This window comes from Mchenga conophoros, linkage group LG15, assembly GCF_057382185.1.
Source record: "Mchenga conophoros isolate Kocher_MC1m ecotype Shallow Benthic linkage group LG15, M_conophoros_male_GT1.1, whole genome shotgun sequence".
NCBI classification, from domain to species: Eukaryota; Metazoa; Chordata; class Actinopteri; order Cichliformes; family Cichlidae; genus Mchenga; species Mchenga conophoros.
This window is the reverse complement of record NC_140540.1, coordinates 21741455-21757877: the sequence shown is the minus strand read 5'-3', so window position 1 is coordinate 21757877 and position 16423 is coordinate 21741455. Positions and strand designations below refer to the sequence as shown.

The 16423-nt window shown below is 41.1% G+C and overlaps 1 pseudogene; it reads left to right on the top strand.

The window, feature by feature from the left end:
* The first annotated feature begins 7595 nt into the window (after window positions 1-7595).
* LOC146558285 (multifunctional protein CAD-like) lies at window positions 7596-15622 on the top strand (annotated as a pseudogene).
* Window positions 15623-16423: the final 801 nt, after the last annotated feature.

Here is a 16423-nt window from a genome sequence, read left to right as displayed (position 1 = left end):
TAGAACACTTTAGTAATAAGGCATTACTATATCACCATGTTTAGTAATGTAATCAATAAGGATGAACTTTGTGTCAGCCATAGTATTACTAGCCTAACTTTCTGTTGATGTCAGTGGTCAACATTTACCTCGTTGTGAATATAAAAGTTTAAAGATGTCATGAAGAGCTTTAAAAAACTTTAAGAAGATGTGATTATTATTGTTGTTGTTATTATTATTATTATTATTATTATTATTATTATCATTATCATCTCTTTTTAAAATGCAGACTTTTTTTAAATGTGTACATGGCAGCAAAAAGTATTGGCATTTTTTTTTTAAAGATTATGACAAGAGAAGAAAAAAAATCAATTACTGATGGATTAATGGATACTGTCATGAGATTTTTAACATATATAAGTTTATTTACTACTGTTTACTATAAGCTCATATTGATGTGTTCATATATTTCACAAATATGCTGTGCTTTTTCACTTTTGTGCACACTGACATTTTAACTCTGTATGTTGATGAAGGCCAGAGACAGCGACCTAACCACAAGAGATTAAATCTCTAACAGCAGTTCCCGAAATTAGACTACACTCATATGACCCCACACACACACGTGCACACACTCAGTCACAGGAAGTTATTCGCAAGAACATGTATTAAAGGAATATGAAGGTATTTGCATACGCGATGTGTCTTATAAATAAAGAGCTATCGCCTGCACTCGGTGTGAGTGTCTCCTGAGAGCCGCTCACCCGTGCACGTTGCTATTTTAACAGAACTTGTCTGAGTGTCATTATTTCACCTGAATAATGTCTTGTTAATAAATAAAGTTAACCACGGACAGATACATATGAGAACACACTAGGGCTGCCACGATTAGTCGACTAGTCACGATTACGTCGACTATTAAAATCGTCGACGACTAATTTAATAGTCGACCCGTCGTTTGAAGCTTTGTAAGATCCCAAAAGACGCAGGAATGAGTAGTAGGATTTAAGAGTGTAATAACGGACTGAAACAGAAGATGGCAGCACTGCATGTACAAGGATGCCAGCTGCCCTTAAACCCCGAAGAAGAAGAAGCTGTGTCCCAGAATTCATAGCGCAGCCCTGCTCAGTTTCCAACAATGGCGGCAGCTAGTTAGTTTTAATATTACTCTTATTATTCTTTCTGGGTCACAAAATAAATGTTTAACATATTTTCAGGCGAGAATGTAGCTGTGTAAGCCTCAAATATGTGCTCAGTTTATCAAGACACCACATATTTTCAAAAGCGCGCCAACGTTTTCGGAGACATCTGTTACCCACTAGCTCGATAGCTAGCCGGGGGCAAGGTCACTAGAGCCGTGAGAACAGCGGACTCCCGGCAAATCGTTTACAAACCCACTGCCGTCTTTCGCTACTCAGGTTAAACATGATATATGAGTCACTTAGATAACTGAAAAATGTTATTGTTTGGCTTTTTTTTTAGTATTTTATTTGTTCCTGAGTAAATCGGTTTGGCTGAGATTAAAGTTATAGTTTTTACACAGCTGAATAAACGTCAAGCAGACAGCTGATTATCAGAAGTGTGAGATGCTCGAGAATTTACTCCGGTGTCCTGTTATATTTTAGATGGCAAGGAGTTTATTAAACTTCACCGAAACAATCTGCAGATTTCATTAAAATTTAATAAACTGTCATCTTGTCTTTTTAGTTAGCACCTTAAACACTTAAAGCTGTAAGCTAATGATAGTTATATAAGAGCAGATGCTGCTGGTGCAATAAGCTGTACTTTTATGTCCAATGGATTTGATTAGTCGACTAATCGCAAAAATAATCGGTGACTAGTCGACTATCAAAATAATCGTTTGTGGCAGCCCTATGTTGCAGCTTTAAGGCAGGGATGACTCCTGGAGTTGCTTTCTCACTGCATATGCTTTATTTCACAATCAGATCATAACAAAAACATACAGCAGCTCCTCTCCAACTCCTAGCCCTTTGCTGCGGTGGAAAAAGAACGACTCCAATCCCCTTCAGGGAACATACGTACAAAAGAGTTTTCCTGACACACCAATGGGGCGTTCAATGCCATCTTGTAAATATGAGTACTCTGGCAGAATAACAGTTCAAATGAAAAATACACCAGAACAAACAAGCAAACAAAAAAGAAGTGTGGGGTACCTTTGAACCAATGAACAAAGTATAACAATTTATACTTTTTAACATAACCCGGCCCCGTCAATATGTGTATCTCTCACACCTAGAACACAGACATTCTTTAAACAAAATCACCCATGATGTACAAGCAATTATCAGCACCCCTCCAGAAGCAGAAGAGAAAACTATAATTGTCCCTGTAGGCTAAATATGCAGTTATTACACAATAATGAGTGACTCGAACCGTTGGTTGTGACTGACAGCAATAGAGACAAAGAAACAAACAGAAAGCTGGTTGGACCCAACACAATGTGCTCAGACACATTACACAGGAGATCCAGCAGAGTAACGTAGATTGCAATGAAGGAGAAACACATGATCTTTAACGGAGCACAAATTAGACTGTTGGAAGGCTGGTGATATATTTAAAGCACAAATCACATTTTATTGATAGCAGCATTATTGAATAAATAAAGTAGACTAAGTTTTGTTTATTTTTTATTTGTGATAAAGTTGTATGAAAGAGTTAGGATAGAAAGTGTTAAACAAGTTATTTGAATGTTGCTATTTAAACTATTTTGTACGTTTTGTAAAGCATCTCGTACCTCTGCTTTATTGCTGTTGATGCCAAAGAAACATACATCAATACATACATCTACATTCAATGCTGGCATTTACAACTTTTAAGGTGATTTTAGACCTTGTGATTATTATATTTTTAATGTTTTTCCTCCCTCAGTTAAAAAAAATGCTGTTGCTATTTAAGCCCTTGTAAATACGACATTTGTGGAGGGGTCTTCGATGACAGTTATGTGAAGATGTTATGGGAAAAGGAGGGAGGGATGTGTATTTCTAGGGAAGAATGGACTCAGATGTGGGAATGGCAATGGAGGAGTACTTCCTCCAAAAGCTGGAGGGAGTTCGGATGGAAAACTCTGATAAGGTTCTTTATCACTCCATGTCAAAAGGCTCACTATGATGGGAATCCTCCCGTGTGCTGGAGAAACTGTGGATACCAAGGAGCCCATCACACCCATATTATGTGGGACTGTCCTGTGCTACGGACTTACTGGAAAGACATTCATGGTATATTACAAGGCATTTTTAACTGTACATTCCCTCAGGATATGAAGACAATTTTTTTTGGCTGTATACCGCAGAACTGGTCCAAAAATGACATATGTCTGTTAAGAGCTTTATTGGTTGCAAGTAAGAAATGTATAACAAAGAAATGGTCCTCGCAAGACATACCGACTTTGTCATTATGGTGGGAAATTACGTTAGAGATATATAGGATGGAGGAAGTAACAGCTCATGTTAATGACAGGATGGCCTGGTTCCATCTGTGTTGGGATAAGTGGGTCCAATACGTTAATACCTATAAACCGAATTTTCTCTTTAAAGCTTGAAACCACCAATTTAGTTAATTTGCTTACTCCCGACAGAGCTTTCTCCTTTTATTTTATATACCGTATATATAATTTTTTTCCTTTTTTTTTTCTCTTTCTTTCTCACTGTCTTTCTTCCTTCTCGTTTTGTTTCGTTTTTCTCTTGTAAACTGTGTTAATTAATGCCTGTAATCATCTTTGTGAGGTAATATTGTAGAAATAAAGAATATAAAAAAAAAAAAAGTAAATACGACATTTGACATTTTTGTAATTTTCAATTAATGCAGATTAAAATAAAATTAGCTTAAATCGAATCTGAATCATGCTTTCAGCTCTGACCTTTGGTTTCAGTGTTAATATATTTGTAATGCATTTTACCATGGTGTTGCTTTTTTGCAATCAAATTGATTTATTTATACTTTTTAACACTGCTTATTTATAAAAAAAAAAGATTGTTTTTTTTTAAAAACAAAACAAAAAAAACAAAACAACAGCCAGTTAAATTTAAGTAAATGGTTATAGATTAAACTGTGAAAGTAAATTCATGATCCTCTTTTTTCCTGCATTGGCTTTTTATCCACCTGTGGCATTTTTCTATAATATTGAAATTGGACAAAAATCAAAAGAAAATAAATAAATTAAGATTCTTCTCTTTTAACCTTTTGCGCAGCCTGGTGTTTAAATTTATTCTTGAGTTCCAGTGATTTCATTTCTAACGGACGAGAAACAGCAAGGTATGTGGCAGCAAGAAGAGCGTATATGTGACCGTGCGTATGTGAAACGACAACAGCAAAAGTAGGTCAGTGCATTGGCCAGCCAGAAAACACAGGCGTGGTGACCGAGGGAAGGGTGAGGAGGGGGAGGACGCTGCTGTGTGAAATGAGCGGGTAAGTGGATGAGTGTAGCTGCTGGAGAAATGCTAGCTGGGCTGTTACATCACCTATCGGCCTTATAGATTTACACATACAGTACATGGAGAACTTTCACTCCTACACGCCCCACTTAAACTTATACTGACCTAAAGTCAAATCTATACTTTAAACTTTATCTCAGGTTTCTAATTACTTCTATTTAATTAGGACTTTTTGGTCAAATGTACTTTGTTTGGAGTAGCAAAAATGTTTGGTATATAACTTGGTATCTTGGTATATACATATACAAATATACATGTATATTGTTTTTTACATTTATATCTTTATAGTGATTTGTTTTTCCTTCGGGAGTATATAGACATAAATCACTTTAATATCACTAACAAATAAATAATAATTGTGATAAATAAATTAAAACAACAAAATATTTGGCACAGGGAAGTCAGCACTTGACAGGCTGTCTGTGGGATGTTATTTCACTTTTTGTTGCCGATGTTTAATCACTGACACCGCAATCACACTAGAGACCGGTTGGTGATCCCCTGGCAACCTCCAGTTGTTAGTGACAAATGTGGGTTCCTTAACCACTTGGATGTTGCTAGGTGAAACTGGTCACAAACATAGCACTGCACCGAAAACCTTCTTGTGCTCGCTTTGGTTGCTAGCAGATTGCTCCAGTTACTGGAGTTTGGTGGACCACACCAAGTTGTCTGCAATACGAATTTCACTGATTACCACGAATTAGAGATGGACCGATCCGATATTACGCATCGGTCCGACACTGACCTAAATTACTGGATCGGATATCGAAGAGAAATAAAAAATGTAATCAGATCCATTAAATATCACAAAATCATTTAACAAAACTTGCGACATGGCGTAACTCAGCTCATAACCTTAGCACGTCGGAGCAGCATGCGTCATGTGATAGAGCGGCTGTGGCGTGCGAGACCTGTCGGTGGTCTGGTTGAGTATTTAGTATTTATTTATTTATTGTCATTGTCAAGAACAATGAAATTGCGTTTGGGGCTTCCATACAACCCAAAAAAAAGAAGAAAATAATAAATACCCCTTAAAACCCAAGTGTACATATTTAACCCAGTGTGACTCCAATGCAATAAGACAATCCTTAGCAATAATGTTCATAGAAATTCAGACAAAGACCTGAGAAACATGACAAAATACAACAATGCAACCCATTCAATATTATTGTACTGTGAGATATGATATCAGATATGATAGTTATCTATTTAAGAAAGAGGGGGGGGCAGGAGGGGGAAGAGAATAAAGATATGATGCACCAATGCAGACCAGTTCATTGCTATTAAGAAGTTGGATATGGTTATTGTCCGTGAGAGGGGGGCAGAGAGTTCAGGAGCCTCACAGCCTGTGGATACAGGCTGTTGGCCAGTCTGGATGTTCTGGCCTGTATAGACCTGTACCTTCTCCCTGAGGGCAGCAGATGGAAAAGGTGGCGCGCAGGGTGATGTTGGTCCCGCAGGATACTGTGCACCCTCCTCAGACAGCGAGTGGGGAAGATATTACTGATCTCTGGCAGACTTGTTCCAATAATTCTGCCAGCTTCCTTCACCACCCGCTGGAGTGCTTGCTGATCGGTCTTGGTGCAGCTGGGGAACCACACTAGAAATCCATACGTCAGAACGCTGCTGATGGCACAGTTGTAGAAGTTCAACATCAGAGATCTGGGAACGTGTGCGCTCCGCAGTCTCCTCAGGTAGTAGAGGCGCTGTTGGGCCTTCCGTACAACTGAGGTGATATGGTTGCCCCAGGACAGGTCCTCGGTCACAGTTACCCCCAAGAATTTAAAACTGCTCACCCTCTCCACCGCCTCACTGCCAATGAAGAGAGGCAGATGGTTGTTATGACCCCTCTTCCGGAAATCTACAATGATCTCCTTGGTCTTTTTGGTGTTTAAGACCAAGTTATTGTCGTGGCACCATGACTCTAGTTGTTGCACCTCTGTCCTATAGTTTGTCTCATCATTGTTGGATATAAGTCCGAGCACTGTAGTGTCATCTGCAAACTTAACAATGAGATTGGACGCGCAGGAGGAAATACAGTCATGGGTGAAGAGAGTGTATAGCAGAGGGCTCAGAACACACCCCTGAGGGGCACCGGTGTTGACCACAAGGGTGGAAGAGGTGTTCTTACCCACTCTGACACTCTGTCTACGGTTAGTGAGGAAGTCCACAATCCAGTTGCACAGAGAGGAGTTAAGTCCCAGTTGGTGGAGTTTGGGACGTAGTTTGTATGGCCGGATGGTATTAAAAGCCGAGCTGTAGTCTACAAAGAGGAGCTGTGCATAGGTATTCCTGTGTTCCAAGTGCTTCAGTAATGTGTGCAGCACTGTGGCGATCGCATCCTCGGTTGACCGGTTCTCCCTGTATGCAAACTGGTGCGAGTCCAGGGATGGTGGAAAAGCAGCTCTGATGTGTTTAATGACCAGTCTCTCCAGGCATTTGGCGGGAATGGGGGTGAGTGCCACAGGTCTGAAATCGTTCAGACATGTGACATTTGACTGTTTTGGGATGGGAACGATGGTTGCTGCTTTGAAACAGGATGGTACCAGTGAACAGGACAACGAGGTGTTATATATAGAGGTGAAGACGTCCGCCAGGTCTTTTAGCACCCGGCCCAGCACTCCATCCGGCCCGGCCGCCTTCCTGGTGTTAATGCTCCGGAACACACGCCTCAGCTCATGAGTGCTCAGGACCGGAGCAGGGTCGGTTGAGGGGAGAGGGGACAGGACAGGGTCGGTGTTCTCCCTGTCAAAACGGGCATAAAAGAGATTTAGATCCTCAGCCAGAGTAGAACTGTCGGCTGAGGGTGATGGTGTTCTTCTTTTGTAGTCCGTGATAGCCCTGATGCCCTCCCAGACCTGCCTTGGGTTTGTGTTGTTCTCAAACCTGGCCTCGATACGCCTCCTGTGCTGCTGCTTGGCAGTCTTGATGCCTCTTCTCAGGTTGGCCCTGGCAGCACTGTATGCCTCCTGGTCCCCGGATTTGAAAGCGTTGTTCCTTGTTCGAATAAGTTGTTGAACTCCGTGTGTCATCCAGGGTGGATTATTAGGGAACACACGGAATCGTTTCCAAGTTGTTACATTGTCCACACAGAAACAGATGTAGTCCAAGACAGTGGAGGTGTAACTGTCCAATGCGACACGATTGTCAGTGTCCTGCACCTTGAATACATCCCAGTCTGTGCAGTGGAAACAGTCCTGAAGCATCGGAATAGCATCCTGCGGCCATGTTCTCACGGTTTTGGTTGTAATCCCAGTGCTCTTGATCTTTTGTGTGTATATTGGGTGTAGCAGAAGGGAGAGATGGTCTGACCCAGGTGGGGATAAGCCTGGGCTCTGTACGCATTCGCCATGTTGGTGTACACCTGGTCCAACGTTCTATCTCCTCTGGTAGCACACTTCACATTACGGTGGAAATTGTGAAGTACAGATTTCAGGTCCGCGTGGTTAAAATCCCCAGCCGCAATAAAGACACTGTCCGGGTGTGCTACCAGGCTGTTATTGATGCTGCTGCTCAATTGTGCTAACGCTAGCTTAGCATTAGCATCTGGTGGAATGTAAACAGCGCAGATGTAAACGGCAGAAAATTCCCGAGGGAGATAGAATGGACGGCACTTTAACACCAACAGTTCTACCTCCGTACTGCACAGTTTTTCCGTTACCGTGACGTTCGTGCACCAAAGGTTGTTAATATAGATGCACAGCCCCCCGCCAGTCTTCTTACCCGAGTCCGCAGACCTGTCGGCTCGATAGGCGGTGCGGCCTGCTAGATTGATAGCCGCATCGGGAATGGCGCTGTCCAGCCAGGTTTCAGTGAAAATCATGCACGAACAGTTATTAAAAGTCCGTCGAGTGGCGATCTGCAGTCGTATTTCATCCAGTTTGTAACGGATTGAACGGGCGTTGGAGAGGAATATGATCGGGAGTGGTGGTTTAAACGGACTAGTCTTTAGCCGTGCCCACAGGCCTCCCCGCTTGCCTCTCTTCTGCCTCCGCTCGCAACGTCTCCTCCTGCGGCTTGCTGTTGCGGGTAGCCCCGGGGGTTGCTTAACGATCTCCGGGGGGATGAGATACTCGGATGTTAGTTGAAGATCTCCACGGCTTAGTTGTAGTAGATCATCTCTGTTGTATTGAAGTAACCCCAGACTGTGTGAAATAATACACAGTACCACCAAAAGTGCAAAAGTGTAGGAGCTCCGGGCCGCTGCGTCTGCGCGCCGCCATCTTGGTTGCTGCTGAACCTTTGAACCTGGTTGAGCAGTTGGAGCCTCGGTGCTATTTGGTGTTTGGTGCTTCGGCTGTTAAAGTGCATCTTATCTTAATTTTTTGGATTCTTTCCTACAGTTTTAATACTTCTTAATGGTTTTCAGATCCTGATAATCCGAGCTGCAAAGCAGAAGGGCATCCAGGTCACATGCGAGGTCGCCCCTCACCACCTCTTCCTATGTGAGGACAATGTGGCGCAGATCGGCGACGGTCGAGCGCAGGTTCGACCCATGCTGGGAACACGCGAGGACATGGAGACACTCTGGGAAAATCTGGACATTATCGACTGCTTTGCTACAGACCACGGTCAGAGAGCATTCATTTTCTGTCACGATCATGCAGACAGACTTGTCTTCGACCTTCCTGAACTGTACGGTTTTTGTTTTGTTTTGCTAGCTCCTCACTCTGTAGACGAGAAGAACAGTGAGCGTCCTCCTCCTGGTTACCCCGGTCTGGAAACAATGCTGCCTCTGCTGCTCACCGCCGTCAGTGATGGACGTCTGACTCTGGATGATATTACCAGACGTCTTTATGACAATCCACGCAGGATCTTCAACCTGCCCGTTCAGGAAAACACCTACGTGGAGGTAAACAGACAAACACAATTAAAGGGAATTCATTTTAAGGAGACATTATTTTGATGCAGTAATTAGCAGCCTATCTGTACTCTGATGAAATATGTTCCTAATTATTTATCAATTACGTGTCTTTCAGGTGGACCTCGAGCAGGAGTGGGTTATTCCTCAGGCCATGCAGTTCACTAAGTCTAAGTGGACTCCTTTCGAAGGTATGAAGGTGAAAGGTAAAGTCCGCCGCGTGGTCCTGCGAGGAGAGGTGGCCTACATCGACGGCCAGGTCAGCATTCGTGCATTTTGCTTTTGAACAAGAAAACAAAGAGAATAAATGTAGTTGATCTAATAAAGTACGTGTCCTGTCTCCTTCAGGTGCTCGTGCCTCCAGGTTACGGTGAGGATGTGAAGACTTGGCCCACTTCTTCCACCCATCCTCCAGAACCTGTCAAAGAAACTCCAATGGTAATAAAAGTGAATGCGGTAATAATGCAGCTGCCTTCCATGCTTTCTGTTGTAAGATAAAGACTCTACAATAATATTACATCACATTGGTGTTTTGGCCACCACCATGATTATTTTTGGAGCCAAAATTGACCAGATTTAAGAAGAGAGTGAAGTTATCTGCCAACACTAACACACTTCTTTAGCAGCCATAGCCATGAAGAACGTGCACACAGCAGCAGATATCGGCTAGTTGATGCTAAGTAAACGTAACTGAAAGAAAACACTAGAATTTCATTCAACAAATTGAATAAAAGAACTTCTTAGATGTAATTAGTTTAAAATGCTGTAAAAGACACAGCAAGCAAAATCGAGAGGTTCAGATCAGTGATTAAAGTTGGTGTTTCTTCCATGCCTGAAATGTCTGGTAGGAGGCAAACAGCAGGTATCAACTTGTTCCTTTTGAAATGTGGAGGAATAGCAGCTCCTCACTTTATTTCTAAGAAAGAGGTCTTAGACACCACCGTTTGGAGGAAGCTCTTTTCCGGTGCTTATATCCCCGGTCTTCTTTCTTATGAGCGTAGATGACATCTAAAAAGTTCACAGAATTTGAACGTACAGCTAACAGAGTTTAATTACAAACAAAAACATTTAAAGCCTGTACTTAGAACTGTTTTGAGTGTTTCTTGAACTCCTCTATGTGGGGATTACTTCATGTGTTTTGTTTACATTAATTCTGCTCCATCAGACTCCTGAGCGTCAGCGTCCAACTCCACCCCGGGATGGAGTGCGGACTCGAGCTGCGAGCCCACGACGCATTGGTGGAGAAAGCCACTACCTGCTGCCGTCCCGCATCCACCGTGCCTCTGATCCCGGCCTGCCACCTGGTATTACAGCTCCCAGAATGCTTTGGAACAGCAGTTTTTTGTTTTACCTCGAGGGTTTCTCCCAATGTTGCTCACACTTTACGTTTGATGGTTCAGAAGGAACGAAGCCTGGAAATACTCAAGGTATCTCCTAAACGTGCCTCATGTTACTGCACTATTCACTAATTTCAGTTATGTGCTGTTACAATGGTGGATGTTCGTATCAAACATGACCAAAGTTATAGAATGATGAGGTACCTTAAAGTAATCCCTCATTCCTCATGCCTTCCTGTTCAGGGTAAAGTAATGGCCTCCATATTCTATGAGGTCAGCACTCGCACCAGCAGTTCCTTCGCAGCGGCCATGCAGCGTTTGGGCGGCTCCGTCGTCCATTCCAGCGAGGCCACTTCCTCCTCGCTGAAGGGAGAATCGCTGGCGGACTCTGTCCAGATCATGAGTGGCTACGCTGACGTCCTCGTGCTGCGTCACCCAACACCTGGAGCTGTAGAGGTGGATTTTAGATGGATACTTTTTTTTATTAAAAGTTTTCTTTACGTAAAAGAAAATAAACACTAATTGGTCATAAAAGTAACTGCAGCAGCACCCTGTTGTGTGTTTTTTGATGCTTGTTTAGTTTGAAGATGAGTTTTTAATATCTTACGCACGTGACTCCTCCTTCGTATTGTTTGCTGATGATACCACTCTGTACTGCTCAGCTAAAAACTTAGAACAGCTTCTGACTACAGCGGAAAAGGAGTTAAATATATTAAAAAACTGGTTTGATGTAAATAAGTTATCATTAAATATAAAGAAAACAAAATTGATTATTTTTGGCACTAGACAAATGAAAAATGTATCTAAAATAAGGGTTAATGGAATTGAAATTGAAAGAGTGTACGAAAATAAATTTCTTGGAGTGATAATTGATGATAAGCTGAGTTGGAAGTCTCATATAAACCACGTGAAAACAAAAATGTCAAAAACCATTGCTATTCTCTATAAAACAAAGCATGTCCTGAACAAAAAATCATTATACACACTTTATTGTACTCTGTTGCTTCCATATATGACTTACTGTCTGGAGATATGGGGTAATGCATATAAAACGAACACTCTTCATATTTTCAAGTTACAAAAAAAAGCTATAAGAATTATAAACCAATCAAACTATATAGAACCAACTAACATTTTGTTTATTAATCTGAATACCCTGAAATTTTATGATTTAGTTGAATATAAAATGGCACAGATAATGTATAAAGCACAAAATAACTTGCTTTGCCCCAGTACTCAGAAGCTGTTCAAAGTCAGAGAGAGTCAATATGACTTAAGGGGAACAGATTTCTTTAAAAAAAACAAGATAAGGACAAATATAAAGCAGAGATGTGTTTCTGTTAGAGGAGTTAACCTGTGGAATAGTTATGACAGTGATTTAAAAAGGTGTAGTTCATTTTCCTTGTTTAAAAACATGTTTAAAAATAGAGTAATAGAAAAATATATAAATCAAGAATGAAAAGAGCAAAAAGGAGAAAAAAAAACAACCTCTTGATTCTTTTGCTTTGATGTAGTTACTTATCTAAGGTGGAAAGTTTTTTTTTCTTTGGTTTTTTTTTTTTGTTTGTTTGGTTTTTGCTTTGTTTTATTATTTTCTTCAAGCCCTGTGTACAGGAGCTGCATACAAAAAGATATTTTGTGAAAAGGGTTGGCGTAATAAGCAAATGCTTCAGCCAATACCTTTTGATTAGCCTTGTCTCATGCTTTCTTTCTTTATGGTAGATTTTTGTTCTGTTTTCACTGTTTTTTTGTTTTTGTTTTTTTTTCACTGTTTTCACTGAGATTTGAATTTGAATGCTAATCAATAAAATCAAAATCAAATCAATTCTCAGAGCGCGTCCCGTCAGTGCCGTAAGCCGCTGATCAATGCTGGCGACGGTGTCGGGGAGCATCCCACTCAGGCCCTGTTGGACGTCTTCACCATCAGAGAGGAGCTGGGAACGGTCAACGGCATGACGGTGAGCGACATGATTCCTTTTTAATTTAATCTTCAGCCAGAATAAAACTTTACATGAAAACATGTTAAAACTGTGGCGTCTGTCAGATAACGATGGTTGGACATCTGAAACATGGCCGAACGGTTCATTCCCTCGCCAAACTGCTGACCCAGTACCGCATCACTCTGCGTTACGTGGCTCCCAAAAACCTCCACATGCCAGCAGAGATCGTCAGCTACGTGGCCTCAAAGGGCATCAAACAGGTGAGGACTAAACATGGTTACACAGCAAAGAGGAGTTTTCACAAATATGTACTAAAAACTGCTAATTTAAAAAAACATGTTTGTTTGCAGGAGGAGTTTGACAGCATCGAGGAGGCTCTGCCTGACACCGACGTCCTCTACATGACGAGGATCCAGAAGGAGAGGTTTGCATCTGAGGAGGAGTACAAAGCCGTAAGTTTCATTTCACCGACTGGTTTTATTTTGTGACACAGATACTTGCATATACTCACAGCGCATCTGTAGTTAGGCCTGGTGCTTCCTGCCTCATGCTGGCCCGGTAATCGTTTTTGATATCGTTCAGTTGGTCTCATGGTGACATTTTCCCTAATCCACTATTCTGCACTGCAAACTCCACTGACTCCATCTGGTGAAGCTGGGGTTTGTCTGCATTTGGAGTTCATCTTTAGTGGAAAGCAGCTGATTTGTTCAGTTATTCGTCACAAAGTTCTTTCCAAATGAAATATTTCTAGAGGCAAAACTATTAAATAGAATTGTCTTAAGAAAACAAGAAGATATGCGAGAAAGAAGGCGTTCCCTCACCCCTCTACAGATGTAAGCGTGTGGGGAAATATGGAAGTGGAACCCTTTAGCTAAGCATTCATAGGTGCAGACAGAACCAATCAGCTCAGGTCTCATGTGACTGGATGATCCCGGAGTATTTTTGATCTTTAACTGTGACTCTGTTGTTTCTCTCAGTGTTTTGGTCAGTTTGTCCTCACTCCTCACATCATGACTGGAGCCAAACAGAAGATGGTGGTGATGCACCCGCTGCCCAGAGTCAATGAAATCAGGTGAGACGCGCTCAGTCAAATGTCTGACAACAATATCAGTTCCAGCTGTGTTGTTTAAATGTTGCTTGAGCCCTTAAATGGGCTGCAAAAATGTAACATTTTGTGTACAATGTCTAATTTCAGTACGATTTCTTTTAACTAACTTAAATTTGAACTGAATTTTATTTTAACCCACCTTACATTATTTGCTATTGTGTTGATTAAGTGGACTAATGATCTGTTTCTCTTTGTTATTTCTCTCTCAGTGTGGAGGTGGACACAGACCCGAGGGCGGCATATTTCCGTCAGGCGGAGAATGGCATGTACATCCGAATGGCCCTGCTGGCCACCGTACTGGGCCGATAACTCAGTGTGTGTCACAGGCTGGGTCTCTGACCCAGCGCTCTGAGTTCATTTTGTATTTGTCTCATTTTAGATATGTGATTAGTTTGTGTCATTCCTATTTAGCTTTAGTTAAGGAAAGGCAGTTATTAATTATTGTTTCCTTGGTTTCTATGTTTGAGTTCTTGTATCGTTCATCACGTGTTAGGTCTGTTAAGCTTGTGTTGTCATGTCTAGTTTCAGTGTTTCCTGTTTTATTTTGAAGGAGTCGTGTGTTCTTTGTTCATTGTATTTAGTTTCACTTCCCCCGTCCTGTCATTAGGTTCATGTCAGTCAGCTGTTCCTCCATGTGTTCCCACTTCCCCTAATCACCTCCTGTGTATTTAAGTCCTGTGTTTTCAGTGTGTCATTGTCAGATCGTCTGCTTTGTTTGCAAGCCAAGAAGTTGCGTCAAGTCTCCTCGCGTCAAGTCCATGTTCCTGTTGTAGGTTTTTAAGTTAATTTAGCTCACCCAGTTTAGTTTATTGTTAGCCTTGCATTTTGCCTTTTGTTTCCGTCTGCATTTGGGTCCACCCTTCACTCTACACACAATCAGCCCTGCTGATTGTGACAGTGTGCTGCTTCTTTGTCCTACAAACTGTCAGAGAAACAAAAATGTATCTTTTCTGAAATCTATACATTTCTCATTTCCTGCCCCCGAGGGGTGCAAGTAGGTTTAAATACTAGATTTAATACTGAGTTAAAGTTTATAACATGCTGCTGTAACACAGAACTTTTTTTTTCTCCAGTCACACAAATGTTTACTTGTTTTCTTTCCTGCTGTATTTCAAGATTCCTTTATTTTTACATGTCTTAAAACCATTAACATAATTAACATATAGAACCAGAATCTGTCTTGTTTGAAATGGTTAAGAGATGATCAGTGTTTGTGCATCGATGAGCCAAATCGAGGAGCAAAGGGAAGAAATAGGAAGTGGGTGCTGCTATCGATGTCTCTTTTACATATATATATAATTTGCAGCTGCTGCATCTGATTAATGATGTTTAAAGGGACCAATGAGGATGTCAAAGAAGATAAATCCTGAATGCATTTTTACGTTTAGACCAATTTACTGGACCAGCTTCATCAGATGTTTGTTTGGGTTGGCACAGTCCTCTGAAAACCAGCAATGGTGGTTTACGCCTCGAGGTTTTTCAAAAGAAAATTTCTAACAAAATACAGAGAAAAAAATATTTTTACTACACCAAACAATCCGATTGATATTTTGTTTTAAAATGAGCAAAAGCAAAACTAAGTGTCTCTAATATATTTCTAGGTTACCGGAAAACCTTCATCATTCCAGCTCTACATGAGTATAATGGTACGATACGACTTACTGCACATGTTTGTCACATGATTTCAGTCTGTTTCAGAGTCGTGACATCCTTGGTTGTATGAAATGGTTGTTTCCCTTTCTTCAAATGTGTTGCATTAACTGCAAGTGGAAACGCACAAATATCCTCAGAGCACAGTCTTTGATGGTTTTGGGGTAATCTCTGTAACTATCAGTAATTTCTTACACTGTTGACATAAACTTTTTTTAAAATCAAAATCCAAACGGATGTTTGTAAAGTGTCAAACGACTTCTGTGTCATGTGGAGAAATAAATAATGAAAAAGGATGTTTCTCTTTGTGGTTGATTTCATTTACAGTTTTTTCTGATTGCTTAAGCACATTTATTGTAACTATTGGCTAACTTTGCAAAACTCACAAATAAGAAAACCTGTCACCTAATAATCAAAACATTGTAGTTCTCTTGCAAAAGCAAACACAGCCAGATTAACTCTTCACACCTTCGTAAAAATGGTGTTTCCGTATCAAACAGTACACACAAGCCATCATCTACTAAGCACACAATGCGCCAACTGCACACTGATGGTATGAATACAAAACACATCTGGCTTTTGCTTCCTCTGTGCACAAGGTAGGCTATGTCAGTTTGAGCTCATACTTCTGTCATAGATCCATAAGCATAGAGGGATCCAAACTTCAAGTACTGGTGTTTATTCAAACACATCAAAACAAACACAAGTGTTCATTTCCAAGTATAGGATTATTTGCAATCACCATAATGACTATATGGGTTACTTGGTCTGCAGTGAACATGCTTCCTCTGCCCCCAGCATCTGGTCATCTAGCAATTCTCTAAAGTAACAATTTCAGTATTTTTACATCAATGGTATTGGTGTGTTTCTCATTGGCATATGGCAGTGCTACAAATCTTTGTGCGAAGTGACTGTACTAACCGATTCTCATTTCAAGATGTCCTTATGGTACTTGCTACAGTGTAGCGGCTCGAGTTAGGCTGGACCCGTTGGCCAGCTTCCCTCAGGGTCATTCCACGGTTGATTACATGGTCCACTATTGTAGCTCTGATGTAATCAGCAATTCTATTTCTTACTCTTCTTACCCTTCCTATCCC